Source organism: Astyanax mexicanus, chromosome 3 (assembly GCF_023375975.1).
Source record: "Astyanax mexicanus isolate ESR-SI-001 chromosome 3, AstMex3_surface, whole genome shotgun sequence".
Taxonomy (NCBI): Eukaryota; Metazoa; Chordata; class Actinopteri; order Characiformes; family Acestrorhamphidae; genus Astyanax; species Astyanax mexicanus.
The window spans coordinates 51,361,287-51,383,074 of record NC_064410.1 but is presented as its reverse complement, the minus strand read 5'-3'; the positions used below and the strand labels follow the sequence as shown (position 1 = coordinate 51,383,074).

Here is a 21,788-nt window from a genome sequence, read left to right as displayed (position 1 = left end):
CCTGAGTGACCGTGTGCAGTGGGAGAACAACAGCACCAGCATCTCAGTTTGCCACAATTTCCTCTGTCCATGAACCCCTGAATCTGCAGCCTTATCTAAAGGGAAAAACATTAATTACCAAAAGCTAAACTAAACAAGTAAGTTTTCAGTCTAGACTTAAAGATTGAGACTGTGTCTGAGTCCCGAACATATTCGGGGAGATTATTCCAGAGTTGAGGCGCTTTATAAGAGAAAGCTCTTCCTCCTGCAGAGCTCCTCTGAATTTTAGGCACTACTAATAAACCAGCACCCTGAGATCTGAGTAATCGCGGTGGTTCATAACAGGAGATGAGGTCTTGTAAATACTCAGGAGCGAGTCCGTGTAGGGCTTTATACGTTAACAGGAGAATTTTATAGTCTATGCGGAATTTGACTGGAAGCCAGTGCAGTGCTGATAGTACTGGACTAATATGGTCAAATTTTCTAGTTTTAGTAAGGACCCTGGCTGCAGCATTTTGAACTAGCTGAAGTTTATTTAAGTTACTGCCGGAACATCCAGACAGTAGCGCATTACAATAATCTAGCCTTGAGGTAATAAAGGCATGTACTAATTTTTCTGCGTCATGCAGTGATAGGGCATTTCTTAGCTTGGCAATATTACGGAGGTGTAGAAAAGCTGTTCTAGTAACATTAGATATGTGTTTATCGAATGCTAGATCTGAATCTATGATAACTCCAAGGTTTTTAGCTGCTGAACCCGGGGTGGCTGAGAAGTCAGCCAGATTTAGCATTAAGTCTGATAATTTATTTCTAGCAGCTTTGGGGCCTAATAGGATAACTTCTGTTTTATCACTATTTAATAGGAGGAAGTTGTGCGACATCCATGATTTTACATCTTCTACACAATCCTAGATTTTCTTTAATCTCACTCTGTCGTCAGGTTTGGCTGATATGAAGAGCTGCGTGTCATCCGCATAACAATGAAAATTCACATTGTGTTTTCTAATAACTTTGCCCAGTGGGAGCATATATAATGTAAATAATAACGGTCCTAATATAGAGCCTTGTGGAATTCCATATCTTACCTTGGTATAACTGGAAGACATATCATTTATCCTCACAAACTGATAGCGATCGGTTAAGTACGATTTAAACCATGCTAAGGCAGTTCCGTTTACACCGACCATGTTCTCTAGTCTTTCTAAAAGGATAGTATGATCTATTGTATCAAAGGCTGCGCTCAGATCGAGAAGTACGAGTAAGGAAACACAGCCTTGGTCGGCGGCTATAAGTAGATTGTTTGTTATTCTAACTAAAGCTGTCTCAGTGCTATGATAAGGCCTAAATCCAGATTGAAATTTTTCATAGATCTGGTTTCTTTGCAGGTAAGAGCAAAGTTGTTGGGCTACAGCTTTTTCTAAAATCTTAGAAATAAACGGTAAGTTTGAAATAGGTCTATAGTTAGACAGTACAGTAGGATCAAGGTTTGGTTTCTTGATCAGAGGTTTAATTACAGCTGTTTTAAAGGCTTTGGGTACATGGCCCAGGGCGAGCGATGAGTTTACTATCATTAACATAGGTTTAATTATATCTGGCAGTACCTGTTTTAATAATTTTGTGGGAACAGCATCAAGTGTGCAGGTTGTGCTGTTTGAAGAGGAGATAATTTTCTCTAGTTCTAGCTGTGGAAGTGGGTTAAAGACTTCCAACCTAACTTCAGTAACAGGGTTTTGTTCTAGATCAGCCAGACCAGATGACAGAGAGGATGTACTATTTATCTGTTTAATTTTATCCCGAATGTTTTCAATTTTACTATTGAAGAAGTCCATAAAATCGTTGCTGGTGTGAATGGCTGGAATCTGAGGTTCAGTACCTGCCTGGTTTTTAGTTAATTTGGAAATAACACTAAAGAGAACTCTAGGATTATTTTTATTTATCTCGATCTGTGAGGCCAGATATGCTGAGCGGGCTTTATTAAGTTTTTTTCTATATTTAACAAGACTGTCTTTCCACGCAGAGTGAAACACTTCCAGTTTAGTTGATCGATATTTACGCTCTAAATTTCGTACTAACTGCTAACTGCTTAGTACTAAAGCAGATAGATAGTAGTGTCAAATAGAGTGGAGGGCAGTGAGTAAAAACAATGACTATAAACTCCAGCAGCACTGCTGTCCAGTATCAGTGCAGTGCTGAGAATGACCCACCACCCAAATAATAACTGGTTTGTGGTGGCCATTGGAGAACAGGGTGAAAGGAAGATAATAAAGTATGCAGAGAAACAAACACTCCACATTCTGTAATTATACAACTTAAAGTGCTTCTAAATGTGGTCATTGGGGCTGATCAAATAGACATTCAAATTGACAAGTGCAGAAATAAGAGTTCATAGTTTTGGGACTTGGCTTTGTAGTTAGCCAATGAATAATCTTAATGTGCGTCAATACCTGTGCCATATTTTGGGGAAACACACCCTGTCTGCAAATGCATTGTGAAGATTAGCTGCTTGAAACTAAGTTATGTGTGCATATGTGCATGTATGTAAAGATGACAGAACCATTTCTCAGATTTTGTGTTTTTTTTTGAGGTCACATCATATATGTATGTAAGGCTTGATCTCCCCTCACAACCTGCATGCACTCACCACACCACCTGCTGGCTTTTCTATCAAAGCTTTGCTGCTTGATTGCCTCCGATTCGATTCTAGATTGCGTCAGTCAAAGAGCAGGGTTAGTGGACCAGTCCAGCCACTTCCTATATATGAGCGAGGATAAGGTTGGATTCTGGCAGTGATCTTTGTAACGTTCTGTTTTTACCTCTGCTGGAATAAATGGTGTAAGCTTTGCAGGACATGGTCCCTAAGTGTTTGATGGATAGATAGAAAACATATATCAACACCAAAGGAAATTGCTGAGGGAATAGCAACACATTTGCATGTATGTTAAGGGTGGAATCACTTTTTAAAAATAACTTTTATAATATTTTATATGCAGTCTTTTGGTAGAGCAAAAGCGAGTGCAAGATTTCATTCCCTGCTCATGTGAGCAAGCAACTTGTTTAGACACATTGATTTAAATGTTGGGGTTACTGAGGAAACCCAGTGTTGTGAGTTTAATGCCCACATCCTTTAATTTGTCACAGTTGGGCCTTTAAGCAAGGCACTACATCTTCAATGACCTGTAGCACCTTGGCTTTCTAAGATATGAAATACTAAATGTTAGGAAGGTTGTTTAGGAAATTGGTTGCTCAGTGGATAGAACACTGGTATTATTAACCACAGAGTTGTTGGTTTAATATCCAGATCTACTAAGCTGCTAAATCTGGCCCTGTAAGGAAAGCACTAAACCCTATCTGCACTGTTATATGTCTGACCCTGGCTTTCAAATCTAGGGCACATGAAACCCAACATATATATTAATTTGTTGTTTATTGTAACCTGAGTTATTGCTGACGTGGTTGTGGATTTTATACCCGGGTCCCCTAAGCTGTCACTGCTCACCCTCAGAACTAAACGCTATCTGTTCTATTCCACGACTGACTCCGTCTTTCAAATCTGTGACATCTAATACAATTGTTTGGGGATAAGTGGTGGCTCAGTATTTAGAGCACTATTATTATTGATCACAGGGTTGTGGGTTTGATAAGAAGGTGCACTACGCTGTTAATGTTGAGCCTGTGAGCAAGGCACTAAACTTGCTCTGCTCTGTAGTATGAATGACTGACTACTCTGGCTTTCTAAACTAAAATGTGTGAAAAACAAAATATTTTAGAGTAAGTTGGTGGTTAGAGCACTATTATTGATTGGCATTGAACCCATAATCTTGCAGTCATCAATGTCCACATATTTCTCATTCTGAAAGTTAGAAGCAGTTGGAATTACATGGTTATTAGAATTACATGGTTACAAGCACTGGGTAATTGATTATTAAGATTATAAGGTTGATGCCTTAGTTTGCCATAGCTGCCACTGTTGGATGCTATAGCAATCCCTAGTTTCTGTTTCAGAGGCAGCAGAACATGGCTGACACTGGGTTCAGTCCAGGGATGTGTGGATTTTTTTTTTTTGCACTTTACAGTTGTATATAACTCACCACAGATCAGATGTCCTTCGTTCAGTTTATGCTACCTGCCTCAGATTAGTCCACTTCCGATTACAAACCCTCCACTACTGATTACATTGGTACCATCTACATGACTTCAAACTAATGCAGATGAATCTTCACATATAAGATGTATGGACACAAATGCCCTCAAACTGCATAACTCTCACCTTTAACCATAGGGAGGTGTCATGCTTGCTGCAACAAAGCTAGCAGAATTAGCCTGAGTAAGCAAGAAGCTATTAAATTCATTTTATCAGCTTGCAGTCTGTTGCCTCTATGCCTGACTAGTAAAATTCCAAGCTCATTAGCCAGAGGAGTGTAACCATGTCTCTCTTAGTGAACAGACGGTCCCTTATAAATAGCAGGGTCTGTTTGAGTGCGAGAGTGGAACTGTCCTCGGCAGATTGTAAAAGTGGGGAAAATGCAAGCAGTTTGGTCCTGCTGGGAGAGGGTATGGTGCTGATAGAATGTGGGTTTTTGATAAGGAAACTTCTCATGCGAGTGGTGCGTCTGGCTGGGTAGATATATAGGGAACAGAAGGCCTTTACTCTGGGTTATTGAGCTGCACTATTAGCAGCTGGGCTGTGCTACAGCCAGATGAAGTTTGCCACACACATTCACAAGAGAGGCCGAAGATGCAGCATGCGATTGGCCGAGCAGATTTGGAATCCGTCCTCTTAGACTTTATCCTTACACTCTGTCCTTTCTTCAGTTATTGCATCTAAAATAGCAAAAAATGTGCAGATATGTTTTGTTATTAATTACTGACATTTTTGTTTAATTCAGTTCCAGAATCCATTATTAAATAAAATAAAGACATAAGGAGATGGATTATAACAGATATGAAAATACTCATAGTATTATTTAAACATATTTTTCTAGTTGTTTTAAAAGATCTGAAGCATTTTCTAACTTTTACTCCTAAACCACACATAAGTAACCCTTTTTAAAACAGGATGAGTGTTATGAGTGAACCTGTAAACAGCTTTAAGAAGTGGATGATTTAATGGTTCTGCACACTTCCAAGTCTTTAACAAAAATAATTAATGTAAGCAAAAGCAGTTATTCTATGGCGTTGTTTGTACAACCATTTGTACCACCTTTATTAAAAGTCAGCATATGCAAATGTAGTGTTAGGAGTGTTAGATGTGTAGCTTGGTAAATTCAAAGTGTCATTTTCCAATTTGATTGAAGTCACTTTTTTATATGAGCCTAGATTGGATGCATATCTGTGGATGGTCAGACAAGGTTTGATGCATCTTTTTGCCTGTACCTACGTTATATTGCCAAAAGTATTCCCTCACCTATCCAGATAATTGTACTCAGGTTCAGATCTCTTGGCCACAGGTGTATGAAACCCAGCATCTAGGCATACAGACTGCTTCTACAAACAGTAGTGAAAAAATGGTGAACTTTAGCATCAATAAGTCCAGTTGTGAAATTTCCTCACTACAAAATATTCCAGTCAACTCTAAGTGGTTTTACAACAAAGTAGAAGCAACTGGAAATGAAAGCAGCTCGCTCTGTTAATGTAAAATGGCAGACTGGGATCAGCAGATGTGCTTGAGGTTGCCAATTTCTGTGGAGTCAGTCACTACAGACCTGTTGTCATCATCATCCAGCACTAGTGTTGAGCTAAATTCTGTGTGCCTGCTAGAATCCAACTTCCCTTCATGTCTGTGTTAGGTTGTGCTGTAAATGTCATACATATATATATATATATATATATATATATATATATATATATATCATCGATAATATCTTAATTTCTGTGTTAACAATTCACAAGCTGACGTGATTGAGGATGCTCCTCAAACAACAATTAAAACGCCTTGATGCCTTCAGGTTGGACTGTACCTTTGTTGGAAAATACAGGGAAAAATACCAATGCTTAGAAAATGTTATTGAGCACTCCAAAATTTAATAACACAAACAATGTGTATCCAATTTAAACATCTGATTTTTGCAGGCTGGTTGTCGAAGGGAATGTGAGAAATTGGTGGGGTAATTACTTTGCTGTTCTGAAGATGTATTAGGGATTCTCCCCATTGCGGATTTGCAGGTGTGGTGCTTCTAAAACCTGGATTCATTTTGATAATTCTTCTGAGAGATAAGTGTGTCTGTGGAACATGATAAATGTGCACAGTAAGTTAATTTCTCAAATGCATAAGGAAGTGAACAAGCAAACACAAACAAGTGGCATCTGTTTACTACTGCTGTCTTAGTTTTCCAATTCAAACATGTGATGGATTGTGTTTCTGGTATTATACAAAACTGATGAAGTTAACAGTTGAAAGCCCAACTCTATAAAGAGCATGCTTAATGATAACACTACACATGAACTGGGTGGATTTCAGATATCATCTATCTGCCTGCCTATGACTCTTTGCAGACTTACTGGATTCAAAGTGAAAAAGTATCTGCCCTTGCTTTTTTTTTTAGTCATTCTGTTGTTGTTTTTTTCAGATCAACAAACACATCAATATCAAACACATAACCTAAGTAAATATAAAAAGCAGTTTTTAAATGATAATAGGGAAAAAATATCGAAACCAATATGGCCCTGTGTGAAAACATATTTGCACCCTAATCATTATAGCTTCGTAGTGGCACTCTTGTTGTGGAAGAAAAGTAGTATTGTGTCCCAAGACTTTGCCAAGTCTTGAAAGAACGCTGGACTGTTCTGTGCATATAAAGGTTGGAATTCTAGATAGATGCTGACAGTAATGATTATCATCACCCACTGCACTGTACACTGTGCATGGAAAAGCCTTCTATGACATGTTCCTGTACACATGCAACACCGTGGGTTGAGCAATGTTAAAGGCCTGTGCCACTTTAAAAAAAAGGAAATGTTCCATCTATCTCAAACTGCAATTCTTGTTGCTATACTGTGAGAAGACTCTTCAGTGTTCAGATTCACTCACAAGATATGACTTGGTATGTTGGTCTATATCAAAGTAACAAAACAACAGCATTTAGATAGCATAGTCTTTAAGGAGAAGTGTCCACTAACAATCAACAATAGAAACATTTGTCATAGCATCTAAAAGAAGATAAAACATGACAACTGAATAATACATAATGTGACGCTGACGTTTTGTCATCCTTGAATATGAACTCAGTGTTTTAAAAGAAATCGTCTTTGTCCATGGATAAAGATTTATGAACTCTCGTGCCCCTGGGAGAAATCTTTGGGGATGTCCATGATATCATGTGTTTCAATTTGGTGGATACTGAGCAAGATGGATGAGTTTGCAGTAATCATATTTAAACACACTGTCTCACATGACAGTGTGTAAAGTGACATTAAAGTGGAGGTAGATGTATTGCTAGAGCCAAGGGCATTCTGCAAGCCACTCTGAGCCGCAGAGTGAGCTGGACCTTATCGACTGTGGCCTGTCTGTACTCCCTGACCTGCCAGCAGATTACACCCACCCCCTGCCTGCAGAGATGAAGAAGGGGAGATGAACAGGGGGCTTTGTTTTATTGAGGACTCACTGTTATTGAGGCCTCGCTGTGTCTTGGTTTTTGTCCCGCTCTCCTGCTCTCTTTCTTACACTTTCACATATGAGTGGTTATTTGAACATTTTATGTCAGTAGAGACCTTGTGACTGTATTTTGAACATGACGAGTAGTAACTTAAATTGAATAACTTGAAATATACGTTAAGAATACGTTTTATGACTAATTTAAGCCAAAAGAATGTGTAATAACTGTCATGTAAAAATTATGTGTTTCCATTTTAATTATTTGGGCATTTTAACTAGGCAATTCCATTTAATGATTGCTTTCAGCTACTTTAAGTACTTTACAATTGTTCAGAATCTACAATTGACCACAGATGATGCAGCTGAGACAGTAAAGTCTCATTTGATTACAAAAACTCCTTCTGGCTAATTTTAGTAATAAATAAGAAAACACATGTGAGCACATCTGTAATAGCAGGAGTGTTGGAGCATGTTATTTTCTCTGCATTACATGCTGTTCTGCACATGTGGAGGAATTTGAGTCGATGACATTTTAGCTTCAAACACATTCAAATATATTTCAGCTGAAACAGTTGCCTGTGGATTGATTTGTTCACCTTATGATTTGTGTATATTGCTATAATCCCCGAGCTGTCTAGTAAAAAAGGCTTATATTAAAAAAGGTAGGATAGAACCAACCCACAAATAGAACCAGTATTCTATCCTGTTTGTCTGTTAGTGCTGGATGATATGGTCAACATTTATATCACAATGTAATTAATCATTTCTGGCGAAACGGGTTTCGATATTAATATGAACATTAGATTTGTGTTAAGTTATTTTAAGGGCACAGCACATTTACACTATTTAGTATATAGTATATGTTGTCTCAATGAAAATAAAGAAGTTAGAGAATCTGAAGAGAGATGGAGCCTTGCGCTGTACACACAGTTTTGTTTTGTGTTAAAAAAAAAAAAAATCCCCATGATCCCCCTCTGGTGGATTGCTAAAGTACAACTTTTAACCACACCTTATCTCATTTGAGTAAACCACACAGTAAGGAATTTTGACATAAAGTGACACATCTCAGTGCTTTTCAGTCCAATCAATATGTTTCATAGGAGATATTTAATTATATTTATGGGGGTGTGGCAATGAGGTGATTACCATATCCATATATAGGCAAATTAAATGTTTTTATTGACTTAATGACGCTGCAGTTGATTTAAGGCATCATTGTGTTGTAACCGAATAATATTTTCTTCTTTCTGATTTAAGTTTTGGTAGTCACTGTGCACTTTGTTTTTTTTTTACTAAGAAATATGGACAAGGTTTGCACATCGCCTCTGATCTCTAATGCATATGCTTTGCATCCGAACTTCCTCTAATGTGCAAGCACAAACTAGATGTCCTGAGGTGAACAGAATGTAAGCTATCATGATAGCTAAGAGAAGTCCATTGATTAGATAATATTTTTTAATTGTCAGACTGACGGTTTAACACTAACTGTATGACTGATTTATTATTGTTGTATTTTAGTGTATTAGTATTGTTGTCATGTAAACACAGAACATACAGTACATTTCCTTATAGGAAAATGTAAAATGAATCCACAAGTGAAATTGGAGCTAATGTTTGCAACTGTTTTACTTTGTGCTGTAGTCATTGACTTGCTTACAGAAAATCTTAATTTGTTAGCTGCGGCAAACAAAAAACATTCAGTTTCAATTCCATAATACTAATTCCTATTAAACTTATAGTTTAATAATTTGCTGTTGTTGTTTGTGTTTTTTACTATTCATCCTATAAACTGATATTTGCAATTTCCTAAATCAATGGTGAATTAATTGATGGTAAATTAGTTTTATTAAATATGTTTTAAAGAAATATATGACCACTAACAACATTTTCTTTAAGCACAAATAAGCATAGATGAATTCACTGATAATGAAAAAAAAAAACAACTGTTTTTGTGTGTGCTAGGGCAGTTAACAAAACATTTTTACTGTACTCCACTTGGGATTGTTTTTGTCTGTGCAAAAATGCCCTGATGCATGCCTGTCTAAATGAATACATTTCTCTTTGCTTGCTGTGATACCTGCATGTTAAACACTAACAAACACTATATAATGAGCATGCCATCACCACCATCAAAAAGACAATAGATCATGTCTTATCATTGTGATCAGTATGCAGGTTGTCTCCAATAATAGCATGTTGCCAGAGGAAACTAGTTACACATCATCAAAGAGGAGCGTGAGAGAGGAAAGAGACAAAAGGACAGGCAAACAAAGTTTTCGGAATATAAATGCGGCAGAATGCCAGGGGTTATTTACCCTATTTTCTATTCCAGTCAAATGATGTGTTCGATTCCAAGCGTGAGTGATTCTGTATGTTTTTGTGTTTTTGTTGATTTTAGATATCTGGAGACTGGGGATGCAGTCTTCCCTTATTAGACTTTTACCGGTTCACCTAAAGAAACCTAAGGTGGCAAAGATATAGGTTTCGTAAGGTTAGAACATATGTTAACAGCAATTATACTAACTACAGAAATGGATTCAATGATGGATATACAGTATTCAATGTATTCTCATTTAATGCTTTTCTTTCTTTTTTTATTTATTTATTTAATTTAATCTCTATATTCTACATTAATATTAAAGACATGAAAACAATTAAGGGACATATATGGAATTGTGTGTTAAACAAAGAAGCTAAACCCAACTGAGCTGGTGATTTTGAGATGAGCTGGAGCTTCACAGTGTAAAGGAAATGCAGCAATTATTGTTAAGCACCTCCAGGAATTTCTTCAAGACACTGAGAAAACTATTCAAGGTGACTCTCCCTCATAAAGCCACTGAGACAATAGAGTAGGGCTGAACGATTTTGGAAAATAATCTCATTGCAATTTTTTATCTATAAATTGCGATTGCCATTTAAAATGCGATTTTTTTTGTCTTCTCAAGTATTTTTCAACAACAGAAGCAATAAATCAATCTGTTTAATAATAAACAATGTCAGATTTATTTAAAGCACAGATAACAATAAAGCAAAAAAATCTATGCTTTTCCTTTTTACCATTTGTTTTTTTTATAGAAAAATAAATACATAAATAGCTTTTCCTTTTCACCATTTTTTTTTTAATTAGGAAAAACAATAGATTGTTAACTTACTTTAACTTACTGCTCTCCAGCTAGTAACATCATGAAAAATTAAAGTGCAAAAAACATAAAGAGAATCTGCTTTAACCAACTCGTTATTTTCTGTATTTAAAGATGCAGCACTGGTCGTTGGCATTTTAGCCTTGCAAATACCGCACGAGGTTTTGTGGTGTTTTTTTTAAATGCTGAAAAAGGTTTGTAGTGTTACCTCGCGTTGTAGCAACAGTAGCAAGGCACGTTTAGCACAGTACCTGACATTGAGCAGCATCTTCTTTTTTAAAGCCAAAGTAATTCTACACAACTGATGTGTTCTGTCGAGCCTGAAGCCATTGTGCAACAAGGGCGTTTTCACACCTGTAGTTTGTTTCTAATGAGTTCGTTTACTTGGAGCGTTTTCTCGCTCTGTTCGGTCTGGTTTCCCATAGGCATAAATGTAAACGCACCAAAATGCGCATCAATAAACCACGCGAGCAGCCTGTGTCCTCTGATTGGTCAGAGCTGTCTGACACGGGAGTACATTAAATATAAATATACGAAAAAAGTAAATACAGCGAGAAGATTTTGTGTTCCAGCGCAAATATCTGTGCTTTAACACTGAACGCTGAAACGCTGCACTTTCAAACACAGTGTTTCTGCGCGCAGCGCAGATTTATGCATAATAAACAGAGCAGTGAATGCAGCGCGTGCCTGGACACAGTGTTTGTTCACAGCTGTGGTAATTAGCGTTATCTGGCTAATATATTAGTTTAAACTATGCTTGCTTTATCAGCAGTTTAGCTCAAATAAATGGCTTATATTTAATAGGTGGATCCGATCAAGACCGGATCACGTTCTCACCACAAGCGAACCGTTCCAGAGTTCGTTTGGTACCTAGAGGAGGTGGTCTCGGTCCGGTTCTTTTGATCCGCACCCGAGTGCGATTACTGTTTTTACACCTGCTCAATCGAACCGCACTAAAGTTACAAACGGACCAGAGTTCGTTAACCGGACCAAATAGTGCTGGTGTGAAAACGCCCTAAAGTGCGCTGTGTTGACTTCACTTCTCCACCTCCCTGCCTTCTGCTCGGGTATGCTCCGCTCGTCCTCGGCTTGGCTCGCTCTCAAGTCACGTGACCAGTCAAATCGCAGCCAGTCCGGTTAGAGAATCGCGTTTTAAAATATCGCGAGATTATCGCAAATGCAATTAATCGTTCAGCCCTACAATAGAGTGTACAAATCTGTCCTGAAAGATAAATGTAGTACTACGAATCTAAAGTATAAAACATATACTGCTTGGTTTAACACAAAATAATTCCACATGTATCCCTGTATAGCTTTACTATTTTCAGTTAATTAAAGAAAGAGTACTGTGTATATACAAATAATTCCCTATGTAATCACTTACATATGTGTTTTATATGGTAGACCATGCATACACATATTTAATATTAGGTACATCTCACTTCTCTTCACCTTTCTGTCCAGACAATTGGTGTTATACTATTTTTTAAACCCTTTTAATGCCCTTGGCATCTTTTAGTTGTATCTATCTTTCAGATTATGCCTCTGAAAAATCACTGTTTGGAGGGCCATGTCACCCTATCCCTCTGTCCCAACAAGAAATGGGGCACTTGAATTGTGTGCATGTGCAAAACAAAGGGGTAGAGCTAAGTGGTTGGGGCAAGGGATGAAATAAGACTTGCCTAGATGCAGACAGTGTTCTTTCTTCTGTATCTAATTTGACTGTTTAGTGCTGCTGCTTTACTGAGAGGTTCACCACCCAAATAAGTGATCAGTGGTTCTGGTCCTGTGAGACATTGTCTTGAACATTAGTGGAGTGGGGTAATTTTAGTTTGCACATCATATACACATATTTATTTCCTTTTTGACCATGTGTTAATATACTACTCACATGAGAAGATCATAAGGCATGAGACCACACAGTGTTATATCCTATTTTCAAAGCATAGTTTGTTTGAGAATTGATTCTGTGTTATTGAGAATGCATCCCTGCTTGCAAATAATAGACAGTTATAGGGACCTCATTGTAGTATATTGCCAGAGCAGATGAGAAGCTCTTAAATCCATTATGTGTGGCCCACTTATTCCAGTGACAGACAAGGTCCTGTGAGTTTCCAGCTTAAATTAGGGTAACACTCTTGGGTTTCATAAAATCAATGACTGTCCTTTTTTTCTGATTGATGACCAACTCCCTTCTGAAATGTGGGAATGCTTCTGGTATGATTTCGTCTTAAATAAATCAATTTGCCCCCTTGGAGAGGTCTCTAAACAACTAAATGAGTTTTAATATCTTTATTAAAGCTATTTGTCATAGACCTTTTTAGCAATTAAATAAGATAAACAATTATCTTTTTGTGATGTTTGTGTCATTTTTCACAAAAGGCTGATGCAGAAATACAGGTTGTTTTCTCTGCTTGTCTTTTTTATTCTGAAATGTGACAGTGGGATTTAAAAACAAATACATTTATGCCAAATTTTGCACAAAAAAAAAACAAACAAACACACGGTTATGCCATTTTTAAAGGTGCCTTGGAATGTCAAACTGTTTTATCTTAGCTTAACACAGTTAAACAAACATAATGGCAACTTTGGGAGAAGAATATCATGTTGTTGACCGTGTATAGTGGCAAAACACCACACAGCTGCTGCAAGTTTTGGGAATATTGATTGCTCTATGAGCCAGGCCTTGTGAGCGCAGGGCAGGAGCTTTAACTTGGCACACAACAGAGTGAAATTTGGGGAAGCATATGGGGACAACTTTAGCTAACCAACATTTACTGTAGTTTTTTTTTTTTTTTCTGCTCAATTATAAACAAACAGGACAACCATGGCTGACTACTAAAATGTTAAACGCACATCAAAAATAAATTTTTGAAATGTATATAAAATTTGAGGCCAAAATAGGAAGGCATAGAAAGGCAAGTCAGAACTCCCTGTTTAAATGTCTGAACTACAAATGATACTACACAAGTTAGCAGCATTCCAGTTCAGCATTCTGACAATTGTACATAAACAATGTTTTTTTTATATATATATATATATAAATTATGAATATTACAAAAATTGAATGTACAGAAAATGTTACATTCAAAACTATTACAGAACAAAACTGTTAAGCATATGTTTTATATTAAAAGTGGTTTGTCAAAAATGTACCAACATTTGACAGCTGACGATTTATTATAGAGTATTTTGCACATCGAAACACCATGAAAACATGTCCACATATGGGAGTTTGACAGTATTGTGTGTACAACTGATTTAATGATACACACACACAAAGATGTATTAATAAGTTATACAATGACTTTTGCTACTGTTGTTTTGAGGTGAATCCTTCTTTGGTTCTGAACTCTTAGGTGGTGAGGCTTTCCTAATTTCTTAAGGAGGATTGGGAGTCACAGGGCATCTCATAATATGATATCACCAGATCTCTGTAACGAAACAGGGTAAATTACTCTTAAATAATCAAACACCAGGAATTATTTATGCATTGCTGTTAGATTCACAGAATTTGTCAACTAATATTGTACAACAGAAGTGCATAGCTTAGATTGCTTGTGTCTCTTGTGTGTCCATGACTGCCAATATGTGGCATTATTCCTGTTGTGAAATGCCTATAATTTGCCATAAATTAAGTTCTGCTGATGTCTGGGTAGAACACATCAACGGTATACATACACAGTGCAAAATAAGCTTAAAGAAAAAATTGCATTAATGCAAAAAAAAAAAAAAAAAAAAAAAACATACTTGACTGCCACCTATTGGTAACATATCACAAAAGAAAATGATACAGTATATTGCTTTATCAGTATTTTTGCTTAGCCCTATTCCTGAGTAGACAGTCTGACTTGTGGGGCATCCCAGTTAGATCTTGAAGTTCTGTCTCTTGAGATATATGTACACACTATGCCTTACACAGTATTTTGTCTGGTGTGCCCAAACATATGCTACTCTATATTTAACCACAATTTATACTGAGCTTAAACTGCTGTCCAACACATTTAACTCACTTCCTTTTAGAGTATCTTATTAGCATGTAAACCTGAACAATTTTGCACTGTTCTGTTTAATGGAGCTTTGAAAGCCTTAATCCTGTAATTGGTATCTTGTGTCCCCAGAGAAAGGGGTGCTTAAAATAATAGTGCAAAACAAAGTCATTTTTCTGTAACAGCTCCCCTTTGTAAAATTTCTCTCCCATTCAGTGATGCAGTGACTGTTTTAAATCTCTTTTAAAGACATGCTTGATAAGCACTGTATAAATAAACTTTTATTATTGTAGACTGTACCACTTGAATTGCATTATCTCTGAGGGCTAGGAGACTTTTATTAGTGGGAAAAAAATCAAGTGGTATGACTGAATGTTGCAATCTGTACTGCCAGTAAAGGAGAAAGTACTTTTAAAAGATGAGTTTCCACTTATTCAGTGCGCAAAGCAATTTCGCCCACTCCAGCGCCAGCTTAGACTCTGTCTCCTGCAATCAGTCTGAAACAGATGCCACCAGAGAAGCATTCTGAGCGGGCCCCTCCGCATCTCTCTCGCCCCAATCAAACCTTAAATGGTTGAGGCAGCCATATAGCTTCCCACCACCCCCACCCTTTATGTCTGCTTCTGAATAGGCACCCATTGCAGTCAGCCCATTTAGTGTTCACAACTGAGTGTTTTTTCTTCAGAGAGAGAGAGAGAAAGAGAGAGGCTGAGGGAGACGGAGAGAAGAAATCTCATCATGGAAATAAACGGGAACATTTGGTGAAATGTAATTACCAGATTAAAAGGAGGAGTATGCAAACTGTGAATACAGTGACATGAGAAGCAGGGGTGTAGTGGCTCTTTTGTGCTTGTGTTTCGCATGTTCTCTGAGCTGAGCACTAAAGTGTTTCCTCTTCTTAAAAAGAAGATCTTGGTAGATCATTTTGAGCAAGAAGCATTTTATTTCTGACAGCAGACATAAAAATGACACATTGGAGGCTTCCCGTATTACCGATTCTAATTGATCGGGCCATTAAATCTACAAATCACAGTGGGTGTTGTTGATGTGGTACTGTAAAATACACTGTGGAAGTGGGAGAACTGTCTGAGCTCTAGAAGTGGCCAATAGGAAATTATTTTCTCATCTGCCGTTATATTGTTCTTAAAAATGTGTTCTAGAATTAATTCAATTTAGTTATTTATACTTTAGTTTTATTACCCTAATAGAGGGTTGTACATTGCACTGTGAAACTCTGTTAGGCTGAATCTCCTGTGTAGTAAATGATAACTGTTCTACAGGCTAGGGTGTAACATCATAAAACTCACAATTTGATACTAAAAAGTACAAACAGTCCTAATTATTTGATATCTGCCACCTCTTAGACCTACATCAGTTAGTTTGACCTGCTAAAAGTGTGCACAAACTATAGCCCTGTTCAAACAGGATTTGTAATTAATGTAGTAATGCAGTTTTACTTGAGGGCATCTATGAACTTGACAGGTATGCACTGAATAACAAATCTCATGCTGCATGTTTAACATATGTAGACTGTAGATTATGCATACAATGGCTTCAAAATAAAACTAAATGCCTGCACACTTGAGAAAAAAAAATATGAACAACTTTCTTTCTACTATATGACAGAATCTACTGAGACAACATGCCCATGTATTCTTAGGGTTCTGTTTTGGCTAGACAGACTGACAGACATACTGATCAACAGTATATCCTTCCATTCCTATTTGCAGTGATGACCACTTTTTTTCTTCTCAACAGACCCTGAGCCATTAGTCTGTCCCTAATGTAAAGATTGGGGTCAAAGAAAGGGGCAAAGGTACTGCATCTAAACCAAAAAAATGCATATCGTTATGAGTTGAGGTGTACAGAAAACAAAAAGTGAAATTTATAACACAAAAACACTCAACCATTGCTTCCATTGAGCTTCCTAATTTTCTGCCTTGTTTCTTTTTAAACCACCCTCTTTTCCAAATCTCTGACAGCCCAGTCTGTGTGACTTTTAAGCTGTTTGAGTTTGAGCTGATTGGGGACTGAAGGTTTGCAGAGGAACAAGGAGTCAGCTGAATGCTTTCAGGCCAAACCTGTACAGTGTCCAAGTGATTTAGGATCTTCTGTCTGCTCTTTTAACAAGAGAGGGAGAGAGTAGGAGGCAGAGACTGACAGGAAGAGAAAGAAACTCAGTGAGAGACATGTTCATTCCTATCTAAATGTCTCTGTTCACTGTTTAATATAATTTATTTTATCATGATTTTTTTAAGTCCGTCCGTCTTAAAATTAAACAAGCTTGGGTTGAGCACTTTCTTTGGGTCTTGTTGAGTTGGGCCCAAGGAAATGGTCTGTTACGCAGTCCTACATCTTTTATGCTGTTTTATTTTATATAAACCTGTGGCTTGATGATCACAATATAGCAAAGTAACAATCACTGAGATTTGTAAAAAAGTTGCACAAGCTAGAATATTATCATGCAGCACTGGCCTGATGTAAAAAATTAAAAGCTCCACATCTCTGTACATGTTTCTAAGTACGCTGAGCTGTGGACATGACCACCAGGCTAGACAATCAAAACATTTCAGAGCAGAAATCAGGAAGTACAGGCTCCTTACATATGTACCACAATTGTGTATAAACAGGAGTTCCCCATTTACACTTGACCTGCAGTGCTGTATATAAGTTTTCTTAAATAAGAGTCCTATGCTTCTTACATGTTGCATTGCTCATTAAAATAATTTTGAACAGATTTTGTCATTCAAACTACTCAGAATTGTAGTGAAAAAAGAGGTCAGTTTTAACTCTCTTCTTAAAAAAAAGTGTTAAAATTGGGCTCAAATTCATAATGACACTAGTACATCAGACACTAGTACAGCGATTGTGAACCAGTTATTATCAAGATTAAAACCAAAAATCATTTTTACTGCTGGTTGTACAGCGAATGACATTGTTTGTGACAAACTTTGTCTCTATTTAACTCAATTTTATCTCAGAAACACATGGCCAAATGTAAAACCTGTTAACACCTGCTGTGTAGTTTATCTTTGGACAGCTGTACAAATGCATTCATGATGTATTAGTACCCTCTGATTGTGTTATCCAATTCAAATTTATTTAATTATAAATAATTGCTAAATTAGTCGACTAATCCAAAAAAAGTCTGTGTAAGATTATTAAAAAAATAATTAAATCTGTTGGATGAGCTCTAGGTACATCCTCCATCTCTTTTTGCTCTCACTGATGAGTAAAATCCAGTCTAAGACTTACTATTGTCTAGTCTCTTTCTCAATCAATTTTTTCTCTTTCTAAAAATATCTTAGATCCTAACCCTCTTGTTTTATTATAAGTTGAACACAGCACTGGAGTTGCAACAATCTGATCTTCTTTTGATAAGAGACCTAAGTAAAGTGAAGATGTAAATATTAAAAAAAAAAGTCTGGAATGTTAATGAAAAAACCCTTAGTGTTTTAAAGGTAAGACATTTAACACTATAAAACATTAAGCCTTGGACATTAGTCATTGCTGGTAGTCTTGAGGTAAAGAGAAATGTCTGCTCTAGGGTTTGTTTTATATCTTCGCCAATTTCCAAGTTTCTTCAGTTGACATTGTATCCTTCAGTTGACGTGTATCTGCATCAGCGCAGTGCTTTAAATCATGCCCACCTTTGCCACATAGTGCATCTTATGCGTAAGATCCTAAAATAGACTGCAATGTGGGCAGAAATGGAGGGCGGCTGTTAGCGAAGGAAAGAAAAGGCAAAGCAGGAAGTCAGGAGTAGTGAACGATGCCGGAGGTGCTGGTGGAGGATGCTAAGAAAAGAGGGCAAGTTGACCAAAGGGAGCAACATATTTTTAATTGGCAGAGCCGGTTTGTAAGATGCCTCGGAAGGAAGCTCCTTAAGGATGAGCTGCTATTCTGTGACACAGTGTGCAAGATGTTCAAAGTGTGAAGACAGCTGCTGAACAGTGCGAGTCAACACACTATACACAAGTTGTCAGATGAAGTGTGTTAAACATTAAAAAGTGGTATTAAAAGAACTATTGATTGGCATCTGCAGTTTTAGTTAATTAAAGATGCCACAGAATGAATATATTGAGTATTCTCAGGTGCTATTTTACACCCCCGTTTACAATCCTGTCACTAGTATACCCACAGCACAGGATAGCACTGTCTTACCAAACTTTTATTTACATTGACATTTTAAGAAGACATTTGTGTAATAATTTTCAGGTCTTACCAGTTAATATTATTGTGGTCTCGATGTCTAGTTGACACTGTGATTACCTAACTGAATAGATATGTAGTAGTATTTATGGGGATAGTTCTTTTGCTCTGGCCAGTACTTGGCTTGTTTAACCCAGACCACTGTGGCACCTGACTAGAGACCTATTGCGGCACTTGCTCCAGTCGGCTCTTCTCCAAGCTGTGATTCCCCAGTCGAAAGGCATTAGCTTTTAACCCTTCTAGCTTCACTTCTGTATCATCCCAAAGATGCCAAAGCATGGGGCCTCAAACAGTCATACAGTCTTGAGGTTTTGAATTCCTGATCTCTGATTTACTTATGTATATTTTGCTTTCAAACATGGGGACAGTGGTGTTTGAATGAACTAATGTCTCTTTTTTCCATTGTGCAAAATACAGCATTCTATTCTAGGGCACCCTTTTAATGTTTTAATGTTTTATTTGCTTTTATTTCACTGTTTGAAGTTTGTAGTTGTCATTTTTCTTAGGTAAATGTTTATTTTTCTTTTAGAACATTGTACTAAAAACAGGTCAAAATAGAGTTGAAATGTAATTCAGGAAGGCTCTTATTTGAAGCAATTTTCTACAAAGTTCTGTAAAACTTGTGACAGGTTTAAAGGTTAATAGTATTAAAAGCAAGTCTGGGACATATCCTTGAGATATTATGCATAGACTTTTATAAATATTTCAGCTACTGTATATTATCATAACCAAAGGGGCTTGTGTCCACTCGGTCCCTTCGCAGCCAAAGCACACTTCTTGAGCTATGAATCTCTGTCTTACAAAGCACTGATCGAATTTTCCACTGAGATTTAAGGAGCAGCACTGCCATTCTACCGTGCTTTTGCTGACCTCTTGACGGTTCTCATTCAGCTGCAGAAGTTGAGATTTTGACACAAGATCTGAATACACATGCTGAGGCATGATGGGATAGTATAATACTGCTTTGCAAAGCTAATTACGTCTGGGCCGTTTCAAGGCTGCAGGGAGCTCTGTGTGACTTCATGGCTTCTTTTGCTCTGTATATGCACATCACCATTTAGGATTATTCTGGTCTTTTCCTTATTGTAATATTTGGGGGCATATTGCGGTTGTTCACATCAGATCAGTAGGAAAGTCAGACAGGTATTTCAATGCTGCTGTGTTTTAACAATAAAATAATGCAAGTACATATATAGCTTTTAGCTGCCTTTGTTGTCTAGTGTAACTCACAAAGTCACTGTCCATATAGAAAATGTGCTTTTTATTTTTGAATAGGGTAGAACCTAGAACATAGCTCAGATACTGCCAAAATACAGTTGCCAAAATAAGTTATGCATGGTGTTGGATTCCTGGGCCATAATGTGTCTATGTACTGTCTGCTGCTGTTTTCTTGCATGACAGTGTGCAGTAGTGCAGGTAAGAGCTCTCTTTAAAAAAAACAAAACAAAACAAAAAAAACAAAACTGAGCCTTTTTTTTTCTAATTTACAATCTGTAAAGCTTGCTAGCTTTGTTACTTTTCATTTCAAATATTTCTTTGTGAAAGTGAAGCGTGCCCTTTAGTTTTAATCATTTTTTGTCCTGTTTTAGTAACTTTTGGATGCGTAATACTCAACATATACTGCATGTGACTGAATGTTAATGTTAAATAAATGTCAAACTTTAATAAGTGCAACATTAGGGCTGTAATCCAGTCTGCGTTTAAAAAAAAAAAAAATATATATATATATATATATAAAAACCTACAGGAAGTTTTTTCTACCATCATGCCAGTATAGGGAACAATCTGAATACTCATCTTTCACACATTCTGAGAGATAATGGGTCATGCCGAACATATTAGAAACTCTTGTTGCACTATTTCCATCCAGTTTGAAGGGGCTGGTCCATTTCTGGCCAGTGTCTGTTTTGAATCTGATGCTAGCAGCTCCATTAAGCCATCAGATGACCCAGCAAACTTTGGCCATGACGTCTAACGTAAACTACCAGTTATACCAAGTCTGCCTCTCCATCTCATCGGCTATAAACCCCACCAATTAACTTTTTTCTTCGTAGAGGTCTGTAAAAATGCCTGTCTCCTTTGGTTCTGTGGCAGTTAAAAGGCAGATTTATAGTACAACTGAGGTTTCAGAACATCCAGTAATTATAATTGGTTTGGTTGTTTATCAGACCTCAAATTCAATCAATTTTATACCCAGTTTCATAATTTTGTTATGGTGTCACAAAAACAGTGTGTAACAAATTATTGTTGTCAAATTGTCTTTGTGTTGCAATATGGACCCTGCTGCAGCTGCAGATGTTGCTAGTTATATCTTTGGCCTGCTTCACCAGACATCTATTTTTTATCGTTTGGCTGTAAGAGGCTCATCCTCAGGAGATCAGCAGGCCTGCACAATCTCGGAGCAGATCATGCTGTTTGAATGAGTCTCAATGGGAGCGATTCCAGACAGTACACTTGATCTGGAAGACAGAAGTCTCTTGGCCTGGTCTCAGGCATGTACTCGAGTGCTATTCTAGCTATGATAGCTGAGGTGATTATAACTGGATTTCAGTTTCAGTTGTTTTGGTCTTTAGAGGTAGGAAGGTCTTCAGAGGTTGGCAGGAGAAGGTACTTTAATATATCATCACTGTTGTTATAGACTCTTGAACACTGTGTGTCCCAATGCACATGGACACCAATTATAAAAATAAATGCATCATCTATCTCACCTTATCAGCATTGAGCTGTGGAGCAGGAATTTTGGGGTGAGTTGGAGATGAATTGGGGCATTAGGGTTAAGGTTGGGTCCTGATCTTCTATAACCCTGACCTCACTAATTCTCTTGTCACTTAATACAATCAAATCCTCAGGACAATACTCTTAAATCTAGTAAAATAT

The 21,788-nt window shown here is 37.2% G+C and overlaps 1 protein-coding gene across 5 annotated transcripts in view; it reads left to right on the top strand.

Annotated features, from left to right (window-relative positions):
* Positions 1–21,788, top strand: part of csmd3b (CUB and Sushi multiple domains 3b) — a 524,461-nt gene that overhangs the window by 109,455 nt on the left and 393,218 nt on the right. The window lies entirely within an intron of this gene.